At 41.1% G+C, this 17,097-nt stretch overlaps 1 protein-coding gene and 1 long non-coding RNA gene across 14 annotated transcripts in view; one reads left to right on the top strand and one right to left on the bottom strand.

Moving 5' to 3' along the window:
* Positions 1-17,097, top strand: part of LOC310703246 (dystonin-like) — a 303,015-nt gene that overhangs the window by 36,880 nt on the left and 249,038 nt on the right. The window lies entirely within an intron of this gene.
* LOC310703458 lies at positions 4,416-5,147 on the bottom strand. The gene is made up of 2 exons (XR_014524147.1): positions 5,028-5,147; positions 4,416-4,719 (listed from the first exon to the last, which is right to left on the bottom strand). It is a non-coding gene; the product is annotated as an uncharacterized lncRNA (long non-coding RNA).

Here is a 17,097-nt window from a genome sequence, read left to right as displayed (position 1 = left end):
GCTCTTAGATTTGAAAATTACCTGCTTTTTATTTATCTGGATGTGCTCTGAAGGTGTTGCGATGTCCAAGGGGTACTTGGACTAGGTGCATTAAGTCTGAAATGTGAAATACAACAGAAGTTTTATGGTTATAGCATTGGAAAGAACAAGAAGTATCTAATCCAAATCTTAGTATATCACATTCAGTTTCTTTTTCTTATGCCTGGCCTGCATAGCTCATCAATTACTTTATTTGAGGACTTCTGATGTGTTATATCCAGTCACTGGGAAAAGAAACAAGCTTTTGGACTTGTCACAGAGTATGGAAAAACTGGCAAGTTCATTACAGAATAATATGTCCTTAAGCCAGTTAAGCTTTCCCATCAGAATATCAGTAGTATGACTTCACTACAGTGGCTTATCCTGATGACTTGTTTATGGGAGCTGATCTAATCTGAAAAGAATGACTACAATATATGCGGGGAATAGGGAGTGACATTTTGCATAGCTAGGGAATAAAGCCACGCTTGTGCTAACTTTCCTCATCAAATATTATATGCAGCTTCTGCATTGCAAGATGTAATCAGTTTTCTAAATTCCAACATTTCCCCCTTGGTTACAAAACACTCTTGGTTATTATCAGGGTGCCAAGTTATCTGTGGCCCAGCTGTTGAATACTGTAACTAGCAGAGTCAGCTGTAGAAAATTCATTGCCGGTCTTGTGGGTGGGAATCACATGATGCTATGTATGATTAGTAGATGACGTGTTTTATTTAAAAACTTGTATATTAAAAAAGTATAAATTAGATCAATATTTTACCAAGGCAGGAAAATGAGATTTTGGATCAGCAACTTAGTTTAAGAGGCATCCACTGTGTGCACACACATGCCTGTTAAGCATATCTTTAGCTGTAACCATAAATAAAGAAATGGCAACTGCTCAGCAAATATGAGAGCACAGAAGAGTTGTGAGCTACTGGAGAAGAGAGATGTGTTCTAATTTGTGCATAAGACTGAGCTATTTGCTTTTGATTACTGTCTTGATCAATTTGAAACTTCCATACACAGGAAATTTCTAAAGATCTCAAATGCACTAACTCAGCTGATACAGAAATAATTATGAATACAACCACTTATTCATGGATGAAAATCGCTTCTTTGTTGTTGTTTTTGCTCCTTCAGAAATGATCCACTGAGTTGTTTTCTGTGCGATGAAATGTCTTTTATATTATAAATCTGTGACTTTAATTTTGTTTGTGATCTAACATGAAAGTCACTGGCCAAGACTATACATACTTTGTGGTGTTCAACAAAGTCTTACTCATAGTAAACCTATTGAAATTAATGGACTTAGCTTTGTCATGTTCATTGATTTCAGATAATACTTTTGAATAAAACTTAGCTGAATACCAGCCAACACAATGTAACAAAATAATGTTGGAATACATTTCACTTAGTATCCCATTGATCTCAGCTAATAGAAGACCGTTGGCAAATCCTATTTGGGAAGTATACTTCTGTGAAAATGAGCAGACATGCATTTTTTAAAAGAATACCTTTAATGCATTTGCTGTACCCAATTCCCATTCATACTGTCTTACTATGTATACGCCTTACTATATGCACACCATCAGAGTAGTTTTTTGTGTGTACACATACGTTTCGGCTCCCAAAAGCCGCAAACCCGGAAGTGTTCCAGTTTGCAAACTTTCTTTGGAAGCCAAATGTCCTACGCAGCTTCCAGTTGAGTGCAGGAAGCTCCTGCAGCCAATCAGAAGCCGTGCCTTGGATTTCGAACACTTTTGGAAGTTGAATGGACTTCCAGAATGGATTCCATTTGAGAACCAAGGTACAACTGTATAGGTAAACTGTATCAACCCACATGCCCCAATGTTGTTATTTTTACTTGTAACTTACCACTTTCATGTGCATTCCCAGGAAGAAAGAAGCTACACTTGCTTGCTAATGGTGCCTGTGAATGAGCTAGGTAAAGACATTTTAAATGAATCTCTTGAAATCCTGACTCATGGAGTTTGGCAGGCCATTTATTCACTTTTCTGCACTCTATTCTGCCAGTAGCATACAAGCCTTTCTGCTCTAGAGTTTTTGTTGGGTGCTTTAACTTGCTAACTGTTAGAATGTTTGTGAGAAAGTTCCATGACATCACAGCCTCTCAACCAATGGCTATTTTTGTGCAAATACATGTATTCTGTCCTTGAATTTGACACTACATTGATATCTATGGTCTGAAATGTGTTTATGATCTTAGTCTTAGCTATTGTGTCATTTCAATCATAATAACATTTTTTTAGATAATAGAAAAAGTGTAATTGGCAGGGCAGATTTTTCTGGTTTATTGGTTATTTCTCCCCAAATTGCTTTATAAATGTTTCTGCTCACAGACTAGCAAATGATAGTTGTGACAAAGATGCATTTCATTGTTTTGGGCGGGACAGCAGGTCACAGCTGACTTCTGCTGAATCACTGTGCTTTTCAGCTATATTTTATTCCTCACATGTGGTTAACTTGAATTCTAATAAAGGAACATTCAGAAATAATTCAGTGACTAGAAATATCCTAACCTCTTAAATTCATTTTATTTTAATAATAATAATAAAGCAAAACATCTGGTTAAAACTTTAAAGCATAAATTATACATAGGTCTGCAAGCTTTAATATTAATTGTCACAACTTAGGGACCAAAACTTTAATTGCTGTATTTATCCTCCATTAGTACCTGGAGTTTGCAAAGAAGCAGAGGTTCCTAAAGGCTATCATGCTTTTTACGTACTATATTGATGTACAAGTTAAAGATAGCTGTTCCTTCCAATGAGCAATTTTTGCTTACTCAAGTATATGTTCTTTTAAGTACCCTTAAAAGACATTGTCCCCTCCTTCATGGATCTAAAGATGGTTGATATTTTGCACTATGTAGATGTAGTTTCATATAATAAATTAATTTGGCAAGCACTGGGTTCAAATTATAGCTCAGCTGTGACTGCTTGATCCCTCAACTCCACATCTCCATTTGCAGTAACAGCATGATCATACTGGCCTCTCTTATATGGTTGTTATGAGGATTACTCAAATGCTTTTCCATTGATTTGAGTGTTAGGAAAAGCACTGCATATGTAATTATTTGAATAATGATTTTTAAGTCAAACCTAATTGTACTGATTTTAAATGTGTATTGTACAGTGAACCATAGTATTTAATTGAAATGCATACCTTTCTGGCTTATATAGATTAAAAGTGACATAAATACTGATCATTAAGATAGCTATTTGATCTCCCACTTCCAAATTATTTTCTCATTACTTAAACCAGTGTTTCCCAAACGTTTTTGGGCAACGGCACACCTGTTTACCGGGAAAAAATCTCGCGGCACACCACCATTAAAGCCCCGCCCCGTGACGTCAGCGCGCAGCGTCACGCCGGGAGGGACGCACAAAAGTTAAAGTTTTTTCCCTTCCCCTTGCCGGGGTGGGAGGAGGCAGCAGAGCGAGGGATTGAGGGACGGCGGCAGCGGCTGTTGTGGTGGTGGCGGCGATAGCGGGCGGAGGAGGAGCCGTCGCCGGGAGTTGCTGCTGCTGCTGCTGCTGCTGCTGCTGCTGCCCGGACATGCCGGCCTCCTCCTCCTCCGCTGTCTCGCGCGCCTCCCTTTTGCGCGCGCTGCCCCGCCGCTCGGCACCAGCACCGCGGAGCCGCCCCCGGCTCGACGCGGATCCTCGCCGCCGCCCCGCCTCTCGCCGCCCGACTCGCCCGCCTCCCTCCCACGGCACACCAGCCGGTGTCTCACGGCACACTAGTGTGCCGCGGAACACCGGTTGGGAAACACTGACTTAAACGGTTTGTTAAAATTTACTATAAGGGTAACACTAGGTTGTTGTTGTTTAGTCGTGTCCGATTCTTCGTGACCCCATGGACCACGCGAGGCACCCCTGTCTTCCACTGCCTCCCGCATTTTGTTCAAACTCATGCTGGTAGCTTCGAGAACACTGTCCAACCATCTTGTCCTCTGTCGTCCCCTTCTCCTTGTGCCCATCTTTCCCAACATCAGGGTCTTTTCCAGGGAGTCTTCTCTTCTCATGAGGTGGTCAAAGTATTGGAGTCTCAGCTTCAGGATCTGTCCTTCCAGTGAGCACTCAGGGCTGATTTCCTTAAGAATGGATAGGTTTACCTATCACTGCTTTGGACATGCGCCCGTATCTAAAATGTCAGCAGCCAGGTTAAATTTGTGCATAATTACAATGCCAAGTGAGGCACGAAAAAGCAGTGTCATGCTGTCTTCTGTATAGCTTAGCCACAGCCCAGAGAGTGCATAAGTGTATCTTGTATGTCCCTTTTCATTCCCCCCCCTGCCAAAATAGATATGTTCTTAAAGTCACAGAATCAGAAGGCATTGGAGACAGAAAAGAACAAGTTCAAAAAGCCTGTCATTCTTTTGCTAAAGCTGGATTTCATTCCATAATTGTTATGTAATTAATGTAATATAAAACATTGTTTACATTAGTTTTATGATGAGCCAGAAAAGGACAGCTTTTGGACATCACTTTTCAGTCAGTACTACTGAAAGAAAAAGCTGGTAACTGGTGCCACCTCTCACGACAGTGACAGGTACGAAGACACATCTTAAACACGATTTCAACCTTGCAACGTGCTGTTTGCCTGGCGAAAGTAGCAGTTGCACTGTTACCGATAAGCTGTATTCAGCTGGAACTCTGTACATGTTGTGATACTCTTTAGATTTCAAAAATGGAAAAAATGAATTAATTGGGCATTTATTTATTTATTCATTAGCACACCACTTAATTCCAATCTTTCTTATTATTAAGACTGCCTACTTTTTCCACCTGTCAAGGAATCTGTGCGCTTCACCTAGGGATGTAGATAGACCTGGGTAACATTGTAGCTCTGGAAATACAAAAGCTATCTGCTATTGTCATCTTTCCTCTTTCAAATTGGTCTTGGTACAACCAGATTGCTGCATAGCAACCAAAGGAGTCTAATGTGAATCATCCATTAGCTCCCCCCCCCACTTGTAAGACTCTTACCTGATGCAGACTCATGCGATCAGCCAAGCATACCCTTGCTTTGTTTACCATTTAGCCTGATGAAGTGTTCTGGAAAATATGAAATCTTTCGTGGCATTTTCTGATAATTTCTGTTGGCTTAATAAAAGTATTACCTTAATAATGGATTTTGGATTTTTTAAAAAGATTAACTCATTAGAAAGACTGGGACAAGGACACGATAATACTTATGGTGTTAGTCTCATCCCGAATTTGAATGTAATGGGAAACTATAGTTTATTCAGTATAAGAAATGGAATATTTCAGGGTCCTTCCCTTGTATGTGAAGGAGAAAGGGGAGTAGGAATGAAGATCGCTTGACATTTTTGGCAGCAACAGCAATTGTGGCCCGGCATAGCTTTGGGCAAGCTGAGATGGGCGCAAGCTTCCTGCATAGCTGGCTGGCAACATCATCAGGCTCAGCCGGCTGCAGAGAGTGATGGGACACTAGGTAAAGGTAAAGGGACTCCTGACCATTAGGTCCAGTCGTGACCGACTCTGGGGTTGCGGCTCTCATCTCACTTTATTGGCCGAGGGAGCCGGCGTACAGCTTCCGGGTCATGTCGCCAGCATGACTACGCCGCTTCTGGCGAACCAGAGCAGCTCATGGAAACGTTGTTTACCTTCCTGCCGGAGTGGTACCTATTTATCTACTTGCACTTTGACGTGCTTTCGAACTGCTAAGTTGGCAGGAGCAGGGATCAAGCAACGGGAGCTCACCCTGTCGCGGGGATTCAAACCGCCGACCTTCTGATCGGCAAGTCCTAGGTTCTGTGGTTTAACCCCCAGTGCCACCCGCATCCCTCGATGGGACACTACTTCATCTCAAATTCGATTTGGCCAATGATGGCCAGCTTGTGGGGCAGCACTTTGGGGTGGGGAGGACCTGAGTCAGGTCTGTATTTGCTCAAGTTGTCTCCAACCCATTTAAACTGGCTGTGCCTGCTTCCCACAGTGTAGTCAAGAACATACATCCTACCCACCCTGCATGTTTTGGCCCTACCCAAAAGTAAACAGGCAGTACATGTGTAGGACCAGGCTGTGGAGTTACCTGGTTGCTGTATTCGCGGCCAGGGTGGAATTTGCCCACAGACAAATTGGGCTGGTTTCTAGGTTTTGCCTATCTCACAGCAATTGTCACAACTTGCTGGCAGAAAAATGCATTGGGTTGGATCCTTAGTGTATTCAGATGGGGTAGGGAGGAGCCTTACCCACACCTCCAGATGAAAGTATCAGGTTACCCCAGTAAAGAGGTCCAAGGAAAAGGGTTCGGTCCGTATCCCAAGATGTGGCCTAACAGGCATAGAACTCCCCAGGTGGCGTCCTAGAGGGGTCACCTGTATTTGATGTGTGTCATATGGGGATCCTTAACTCAGGGTTGACTCTGATGAAATAAATCAGCCAGCAATCGGCCTGGTTGATTCAAAATACATATCCAATGCCTATGCCAAAACCTACTGACATCCATAATAAAAAATGTGGCCATTTCGATCCCAGAGTGTTTGTCATGTCATTTATTGTTTCCTGTCCCCTTATCCCAGCGACCTCAGGCTTAGTGTTACTGAGTCTGCAAAATGAGTGCAACGTTTGCTACAGCTTGCTCTCCTAATGCTAAAGCATAGTTGTTATTATGCAAAAAAACTGCCCATTATCCCTGCACTATATTGGAATGATCAGTTTCTAGTTTGCCTAACTTTCAGTCTTTAATGAAGAACTATAGGATTAAGTAACCGCTTAGAAATAAAATGTTACATTGAAAGTTAAAAATGTGCATCATGATTCAGCTAGAATTAAGCACTTAACTTAATTGTAGTTAAGACCAATTGAAATCAATGGGAGAATGAAGAATGTGTTTAACCCTCTTCCCTTAAATCAATGGGACATAAAAAGGCTTAACTTTCTCATAAAGCAGTTATTCAAGTTTGCTTAAAGCAAGACCTGTGCCTATAATACCTTTAATGTACTTGGAGCTAAGTGTGCTTTTAAGAACTTCTGTTCAGAAGAACATTCTGTAAATGTCAGATACGAATGCAGCCTTATTGCATGCCTGAAATATTTCTTGAAAGACAACGCCTTGATTTTCTGACATTCAAGTAAATATTCCATGTGAGGAATTATCACAACCAAATTTCAAAAGGATAATAATACTTGTGCATTTCAAAGTACGGTAAGTTAAAATATTTAAGAAGTGATTTAAAAGTGTCCTAACCCTGCATTTTCATGCTGCTAAATGTGATACAGTGTTGCTGTTGTACAAGCAAAATTACATATGTATGTAAACTTCATACACATAAAGATTTGGGATACCAATATCGCTGAGGTTGAGTTGTGGCATACCATGTACAGTATCTACACTCAAGAATCCTTTCAGACTTTCTCCAGTCCACTGGTGCATAGTGAATAATCTTCTAGGATAAGGGCTCCTCCCTTCTTGAATGTGCTCTCATCTTGGAGAGCTTAATATTAAGCTTTTTAAATCAATAAACACCAGATCTGTAGTGGGTGATGTTACAATCAAAATGGGCTTGTTTCAGTGAATACTTGCAAGCCAAGTGAGCATGCAGAGATGCCTTGTCTTCTTGAGATTTGTTCCGGTGTGTAACACAGCTCTCGGTTTGCAAAGGGATGCATGCATGGACTGAATCTGCTCATAGATATTTTGCTGCTTGAAACAAGAGGTTGAGGTACATGTCTGGAACTGGATTTACACATGGGTAATAAACACCCTTCTGCCATTTGCAGCAGCAAACTTAGCAGCAGGACAATGATCCCTGCTATATCTGTTTATACTTCATAAATAAGCTTTCAGACAAAGTGAATTTCTCATTACTGAGGTACTTTAAAGTGCAAAAAAAACTGTAAGTAGAACTATGATCTGGAACATAATCTTAAATGTGGATTGGACTGCACAAGATATTCATGGAACATAACATGGATGAAACTGCTGATTCAAATGTACAGTGAGTCAAAACAAGCAAGCCTAGACCTTGAGACCTACATCTCAAGTTTCACATATCAGTGCATTACATGGGACAGAAGCTTCTTTGCTCTGAGTTGAACTAGCAGTACAGTACTGAGTTATCTGTCGGTTCCAACATTTTTTACCACTTGGAACTAAAATTAGTAGTGTTCCGCTTCCCTCTCTATCAGGAGCTGGCAGAAGTATGTGTGGCAGGGTGTCTCTCTCTCTGTGTGTGGTTTTATGGTATACAAACCATACAAAATTGAAACTCATACACAAATGACTAAAGGAGTGAAAGCATTGTATATACATTATTATTTTTGACAATAATTTATATAGCCCCACAAAATGCAAGAAAATAATATTTAGAACTACAACAGAAGTGAAGAGACTTCCATTACCTTATTCTGTTCTGCACTGTCATCATAGCCCCTCGTGATGATCACTCTGTAGAGTAAAAATAGCTAAAATGATGACAAATGCCCATAGCAGACACAGCCCTGAGGATAATAATCCACCCCGCAAAGATCTCCTGTGACAATCGTAGCGAAACAAATGTTAGATGGGTCTATTTTCAGGCAGAGCTCCCACAGACTTCAGTGATGGTAACCACAAGATAGGACTGCAGGATTAGTGTTCAGATTCTTCTGTTGTTAAACAATTTCATACGGGAGATAAAGTGATTCACCATGCTAAAATTTAGAAAGCTTAGTACAGCTTCATCTGTCTGAAGATACTTGGTGGGATTAGAGATGAGAATTCCTTGTTTGGAGGTTCAGGGACACATGCACGCACAGAGGAAAAATATTGAAAAAGTTTTTCTCATTTTCCACAGCCACTTGCTAATATTTGATTATGGCACATTGTAACTTAGGGGAAATACTGGAAAAACCACCCTCACTGCCCTCAAATAAAATACATTTGGTGTCAAAATGATAGGGTTCTTCTTTCACCACATCCACCCAAATTGAGAAGTTTTCCTCTTTTAAAAAAAGTTTCTTCTGTTTCAGCTTGATAAAATGCAGTTCATAATCAGTTTCTAAGCCCACATTGTTCCTGTGTTAAGGATCCCCATATGATGCACATCATTTTATGTTTACCACAATGTCAGAAATTTCTATTTTCATATTATTTTCATATTTCATTCCCCCCATTATACTTGTCAAATAGTAAAAAGACATGATTGGGTACTGTAGAGTACAGCAGTATGCACTCTGTCTCTAATGGGTATATTTTGTATTTTTTTGTTTGTACTAAACGTTTTATTATTTTTTGTTCAGTTTGGTATTCTTATGAAATAAAAAAGGATTTTTTTTAAAGGTGGGGAACTTGTTGCATTAATAAGTCACAGAGTACTGCATATATTCCAATGACCAAATGCCTGGCATCATACAAACCATGGCATCATAGTATTATGTGAGAACCAGACCACTGAGAGACTGTGCATTATACATACACTGAACCCACTGACCTGGTTGTTCAGGTTTTGGAATCAGTTCAAGGTTCAGGAACTTGCTTTCTGCCATACCCCCCTGCTTTAGCCCCTTTCCTGGGTTTCTCACCTAGCTTTGACCAGAATGGACTTTTTTTAGGGAGAGAGAGAACCCTTAGGTAGACTCAACACAGCTTTCATTGCAGCAGAATACAATCATGGATGCAAGATGTTTCTGGTATAAATTGTGACTTTCAAGCTGACACTCTGCTAGAGCTCCACATGCCCTTTTGCAGTGTCTCTTGTGACGATCACCAGCTTCATTGGGTTTTGCTTGAGGCATCTAAGGATACAGACTCCCATCTGGCAATTTCAAGCGAGTGTATGGTTGTTTTATCATGAATCATAAAGACCTTGAGTATCTCCATTGCCAAGACAACTGCAGCAGATGGGTGGAATCAATAGATCGCATTCAAACGCTCCCTAAATGCCCAGTGCCTAGAAGCAGCTCCCTTTCGTGCATCAGTCACTTCAGATGGAGTTGAGGCTGGCTGGGAGAATTAGATCTGTTGCTGAAATCTCCGTCAGATGAGCATAGATAGCAATCCCTTGCAATTAAGATGTAGACTTCCAACACCAATTGTTGGCTTTGAAGGCAGGAAATATTTTTTCCATATTGGCAATGAGCTATTCTTACAAGTGAAATAAAACTGCAACCCTGAAGGCCCTGGATTAGGGATGCTAAATCCTACCTTATCGCCTCTGTGATAGGCAGCAAATCATTGCTGACATTTATGTTGATCAGGACAAACCAGGGGCATTTGGCTATTTCTGCTTTCCCACAGCATCATGTCTATCCATCTCTTGCCTCATTTTTCCTTGTGCCATCTGAGCTCATGTAGAAGCTTTGGCTATTGACCCCTGCTTTTGCCTGACTTGCTTGTATGTATTTCTAGTGTGCCTCTACATTCCAATGCTTTGTTTGCATTGACGTTAGATTCTTGGCAGCCTCAAGCATAGTGATTCTGAAATATTCCATTCCAACCTGGCCCTTGCATCAAGTCAGAGGTGTTGGCATGCTGTCTTGATTTTGTGATGGTTTAAGTGCAAAGGGAGAGGACTGAAGCCAGTTGCAATGTTCTAGTTTGGTAGCCTCACACATGCGAATAGTGTTTCCGCACTGCAAGCTGTGGCAGGAAAAAGAGCCCCCACAGCCTCGCATGCCATAGCAGATAGTGGGAGTCCTGTGTGCATGCTGCGTTCTGGATCACAGGGACTGTGGGATTGCAATTCAGCTGAATAGTTAATAGTTACTTTATGTATTGAGACCCTCTTCATGCATTTTTAAAGACTACATTAGCATGTTGAAACAATGCGTAGCTTATGTTTTGACATTTAGAGTGTGACGCTGTGGTTTGGTTTTGTTTTTTTTAAAATAGTAACCATGTAGTGCCCAAGGGTGCATACGAAATGCATTTTTTTTCAAAGTAGGGAGTAGCTCTCGTTCTCTCTCTCCTCCTTGTTTTTTATATTGATTTGCTGTCGAAATCCAGATGTGAGATTTACAAGAAAAGCAGTAGGATTTAGTATTAAAAATGCTACTATGGTGTAAGCTTTAGAGACAGACGTGCCTGGTTTTGAGCATTGTATTTAAAACATTTAGGTGGTGGGGGGTAGACTCTCTTCTTGCAAACTAAATTTGCCCTTCCCACAGGACAGAAAATGATTTATCTACAGCTGTGCATAAATCCACAACAACCTCTTTCCTCTCTTTTCTGTGAACTGGAGTGGCCAGTTGGCCATTTAACTCAGTATTGTTGACAATGAAATCCTGGAAAGCCATTTTGAATCAGAGGGGTCATTTTGGACAGGGGACATTCCCAGCTCTAACAGGACATGCTAAGGAATGAACCTGGAGCCTTTTTGCATGCAGAACAAGTGAGGAGACTTAAGATGGTATAATTACACCTGAATTTAGCTGATCCTTCCTTGGTGAAATTAAACAAGGTAGGAATCAATCCTAAAATCTGCAGGCTTTCTGACTCTATACTGTACATTGACACTGGTGGATAATTTAATACTGTTGCTTTGGACAGTTGAATGTCTAGTCCCATTTGCATCTGGAAAGTAGTGACTTGCCCAGAATGACTTTCACTCACCCATTAATCTTAGTATGGCCCTAAAATATGGAATAGGACTGATGGAATAGCACAGAATGAACAGGGGCCACATGGGTATCCAGGCAGACAGTTGTAAGGCTGCTTGTGTGTTTTTTCTCTCATGAGTTGTAAAAACAGCCCCAACAAGCAGAGCATGGATACAAATTCTACATTGCTGCCCTTTTTCCTAACTCGGGACCTTTTCAGACATTATAATCTCCGTAGAATCAACACTTGTTGGCGGCAGGGGGGATTGGAATTGAGGTAGCAGTCTCCATCCTTAATCTGCACACTTTGATCAGCTCTGTAGTCACAGAGCCTCCGTGTATTTAAGTTGTGTATGCATAGGGTTGTACCCAGTGAAGCTGTCACATTCATGCAAGGACTTCAGTTTGCACAATGGAATTTCCTCTCGGTTACCTTGCCTTGCAAACCCACCACACAACCCAGATTTGCTCTGGAAGGTTGAGGGAAACTCCAGAGCAGATTTGGGGTGTGTTCATGGGGAAAGAAGAAAGAGGGAAACTTCAGCTGCACAAGCAAAAGGTCATATATGAACAGGACAACTTGGTTTGCTACAACTCATAGGCCCTTAAGGAAGCTCATTTTAGTAACAGTGAGCTTTAAGGAAGAAATTGAAGTATGAGAAAAAGGTAGTACAGTGGTACCTCGGGTTACAGACGCTTCAAGTTACAGACTCCACTAACCCAGAAATAGTACCTCGGGTTAAGAACTTTGCTTCAGGATGAGAACAGAAATTGCGCAGCAGCGGCGCGGCGGCAGCGTGAGGCCCCATTAGCTAAAGCGGTGCTTCAGGTTAAGAATAGTTTCAGGTTAAGAACGGATCTTCAGAACGAATTAAGTTCTTAACCCGAGGTATCACTGTACTGTAACTATATTAGCACATTCTCCTGCCTGCTCTTCAATGCTCAGTGTATATATTTGCAAATAAACATATGATAAGAGCACCATAAACATCCACTTTTTCCTCCAAAAGAACCTGGAGCTGTAAGCGCTCTTTCTCAAATTTCCTACTAATCAGGAAAGTTGGGAGCATGAATTGAGTTGGGAGCATGAATCACTAAGTTCATCTAGCTCAAATCATACTCCTTATACATAACCCAAAAATTTTAAAGTTGGCTGTAGTCATCTGGCTCTTACGATTGCCATCGTCTTTCCTGCCAGAGGTCCTTCTGTGCTAGGCAAAAATTTGTACCCAGGAGACTTTTAACAAATGCAGCTTATTCTAGCATGGATCTGCAGTGGCAGAAAAAGGTGCATCTATTTAACACGCCTATTGCACTTTGCAACATATACTTGTCAACAATCTAAAATGATTTATTGTTCCCCTATGCATACACAACTTAAATACACGCAGGCTCTGTGACTACAGAGCTGATCAAAGTGTGCAGATTAAGGATGGAGACTGCTACCTCAATTCCAATCCCCCCTGCCGCCAGAATACATCTTAAGGCAGCCCTGTTCAGGGAAGTTTTTAACGTGTGATATTTTACTGTATTTTTGGTTTTTATGGAAGCTGCCCAGAGTGGCTGGGGAGGCCCAGCCAGATGGGCGGGGTATAAATAATAAATTATTATTATTATTATTATTATTATTATTATTATTATTATTATTCCCCATAGTGGACTGCAGAACCTCTTTTAGGTTAACTGGCTACTTTAACCAGGCTAGGAAGGTGTTAGCAAGACTGTTGAATTAGTTCACCTGGGCAGAGAGGCTTGGAACAATAGCATGCAGGATGAGAATGAAGTTGGTCTCTGGCTGTTCATAGAATTGTTAAGCAAAACATCTTCCCAAGATGAGTCAGCTCTTCCAAAGTCAACAACATCAAGAGCTGCTGCAGTAGCAGGAAAAGCTCTTTAAATAATAGGAGGCCAGAAATCTGAAGTTGATACAAGAGCACTTAAGCAAAGAGCAGTTGAATAAATGAAGTCTGTAGGTAACTGCAGCTCTCGGATCCACTTGGAAGCTCAATGAGAGGTAGCAATTTGCAAGTAATAAGGAAGTGCTAATTGCTAAAAGCACTACCTCTGTAGCATTAGAACTGTCATAGACCTATCCCTCTAATTAAAAAGGATATTTCCCAGTTGTGTTCTACTTTGTATTCAGTAGGCTTTCCAGCCCTATGCTCTTGCTCTGAAGCCCTTAACTAGGAGAAGCCTGTGTTGTTTGTGAAATTATTCAGAATGCAGAAGAAAGGCATAAGTAATTTTGTTAACACCCGAAACGGGCAACCCATGGCCCTCCAGAAGTTGTTAGACTCTGGCTCCCATCAGTACCAGCCAGCATGGATGATAGTCATGGATGATGGGAATTGTAGTTCAACAGCACCTGGAGCACCACAGGTTCCCCATGCCTGACTTACATTGTATTTCCTTTCCAACAATGGGACCTTGCTGTTCCATTATTTACACAGAAACTCTGTGGGTGCCTCTGTTCCTCAAGGGTTCCTCAAGGAAGGCCATCAGGTCTTTCAGTCATATGATATAAACATTATCCTTTATAAAATGCATTTGATTAACATAATTGCTTATAACTTTTTCGGGGCAGTGTTTGCTTTTAGGATTTGGTATTTAGTATTTGCTTTAGATGCATTTTATGTTAATAAGCTGCCACAAGAGTTTGATTCCAAGCCAAAATGTGGGGAGTATAAATTACGCTAATGAAATAATAGATTGCCATGCAAGATCAAATAACGGGTCCACGCAGTCCAACATTCTGTCACTAATGTTCATGATTCATACTGATGAAAAAGGCACGGTGAATATATAGTTGTCTCCACCTGTTAGTCATTAGTACAGGGTAATTAAAGGTAGAGGGACCCGTGACAGTTAAGTCGAGTCGCGGATGACTCTGGGGTTGCAGCGCTCATCTCGCTTTACTGGCCGAGGGAGCCGGCGTTTGTCCACAGACAGTTTTTCCGGGTCATGTGGCCAGCATGACTAAGCTGCTTCTGGCGAAACCAGAGCAGCGCACGGAAACACCGTTTACCTTCCCTCCGGAGCGGTACCTATTTATCTACTTGCACTTGATGTGCTTTCGAACTGCTAGGTTGGCAGGAGCAGGGACTGAGCAACGGGAGCTCACCCTGTTGCGAGGATTCGAACCACCAACCTTCTGATCGGCAAGCCCTAGGCTCAGTGGTTTAGACCACAGCAACACCCGCGTCCTAGACAGGGTAATTAGAAACCTTCTAACCAGTGATGTTGAGTTAGTGGATTTTCCTAAAATGTTTCTGCTACTCTAAAGCAATAGAGAGTAGATTATCATGTTTATTTGATTTACATTTAGTAAACAAAGCGTATCATGGTTGTTGTTGCTTTACCTGCTATATAAGCGTCTATAACATTTCCCCAATATATAGTTGAACTGAAATATTTGACTAAAGTGAAAAAACAATAAGAACAACATGCACTTGGGGTGGTTAAATGTTTTATACTCAAACAAATACAAAGCTTTGTGTGGAAGTTATATTATTGGGAATGCTTATATGATTGTTTTAAGACTTGCTTGTTCAGTAGTATACTCTTTCCTTACACTGTTTAAATTAAAGAGGGAATGAAGGCACTGAAAACTATTAGCATACTAATGTGGGCATGTTGGAAGTGTTTTTGCTTCCTAAGTCATCTAATAAAGGTAATTCCAGTTTTGCCCTGCACTTGTCTTTATCCATTTTCCAGTTTCTGAATTTGTATTGTAATGTGTTAATCCATTGGAAGTTACTAATTAGTTTTATAAAAGAATGCATTTCGAAAAATGGACACTGCAATTTTCTGTTGCACATTACTGGGTCGTATCCAAGGGAGGCATAAAATGATTCTTTTAGCAAAAGTCAGGGCACCAGATTTTTGCCAATCCTTCGTAACTACTGAAATTCTGTGTGCTGTGGAAGGCCCTCCCTTGTGATTCTCTAATGCAGGGAGCTTAAGTGAGTAAGAAGGATAAGTGCAAACTAGGTGCAAGTGGAAGTGCTTGCTTCAAAGGTCAGCAAACTTTTTCAGCAGGGGGCCGGTCCACTGTCCCTCAGATCTTGTGGGGGGGGGCGAACTGTATTTGGGGGGGGGGATGAACAAATTCCTATGCCCCACAAATAACCCAGAGGTGCCTTTTAAATAAAAGCACACATTCTACTCATGTAAACACACCAGACAGGCCCCACAAATAATCCAGAGATGCATTTTAAATAAAAGCACACATTCTACTCATGTAAAAACACGCTGATTCCCAGACTGTCCACAGGCCGTATTTAGAAGGTGATTGGGCCGGATCCGGCCCCTGGGCATTAGTTTGCCTACCCATGTTCTAAGGCAAAGCCACCATTGAACACAACCCACTGTGTTCAACCTGTAATCCTGGAAGCCCTCATCATCAATATTTAAACATTTCCCAGCTGCTGTAGTGCGGGCATTGAGACAAATGATTTCAATCTGCCATATGCTAGTTATTAGTAAAAATTAGCAACAATGGGAACTGCAAGGATTCCTGAAGCATCTAATGGCCTTTGAAATAAAATATGTCTGACATTTCGTATTTCCATTTGAATTATGCATGTCTTAACAACAACTATAGTTCTGATGAGAGGGGAAAGGGTCAATGCGCTGTTAAAACATTGATAAAGTTAGTATATATACTAAATTTCTATTCAACCCTTCTTCCCAGGAAAGCAACCAGCCAAGTGGTAAAGCAATGCAATTAACAATAACATGAAAACGTTTTTAAAAATCTGAAAAAAAGTTTAAAATCATTAAATGTTATTCCATTACTTTTTTGCCTCTGCTCTTTTGTCTTTAAAGGTATGAAGCGTTGCTCATCACTTCACCTTCATGCCAGAAAAGCTTCACATGCTGCATTTCTGTGCATTAGATACAGTGGTGCCTCGCAAGATGAAATTAATTCGTTCCGCGAGTTTTTTCGCCTAGCGAAATTTTCGTCTTGCGAAGCACAGTGTCGGGAAAGTTTTGGAAAAGCTTCAAAAATCACCAAAGTCTTCAAAAACCTCAAAAAAGGTTACCACACTGTGTTCTATGAGTTGCTCCTCGAAGTCAAGTCGCAACTGTATTAACGGTGTTAAGAAAAAGGAAACTAACTTGCAAGACGTTTTCGTCTTGCGAAGCAAGCCCATAGGGAAATTCGTCTTGCGAAGCAGCTCAAAAACCGCAAAACCCTTTCGTCTAGCGAGTTTTTTTGTCTTGCGAGGCATTCGTCTTGCGAGGTACCACTGTATTGCTGTACCTTGGGCATCTGTCAGGGGCTGCAGAACAAAATCAGTAAAAAAATAAAATAGCAATAATGCATTTGCTGTATATTTTGATTATGCACCAACACGCATTTGAGGCAGAAGCAACTAAATGAATGTTGCAAGCTGTGAACGTATCATGTGTCAGTTGTTGGATTGCTTTACATCTGATGCAGAAGCTGCTTGAGGAGTCAGTGGGCTGCAAGTGTGAGAGAAGTAACTGCTCGCAGTTTGGG

The sequence above is a fragment of the Podarcis liolepis genome, assembly GCF_965112155.1.
Source record: "Podarcis liolepis genome assembly, chromosome: 3".
Lineage (NCBI taxonomy): Eukaryota > Metazoa > Chordata > Lepidosauria > Squamata > Lacertidae > Podarcis > Podarcis liolepis.
This window is presented reverse-complemented; position numbering and strand designations above follow the sequence as displayed.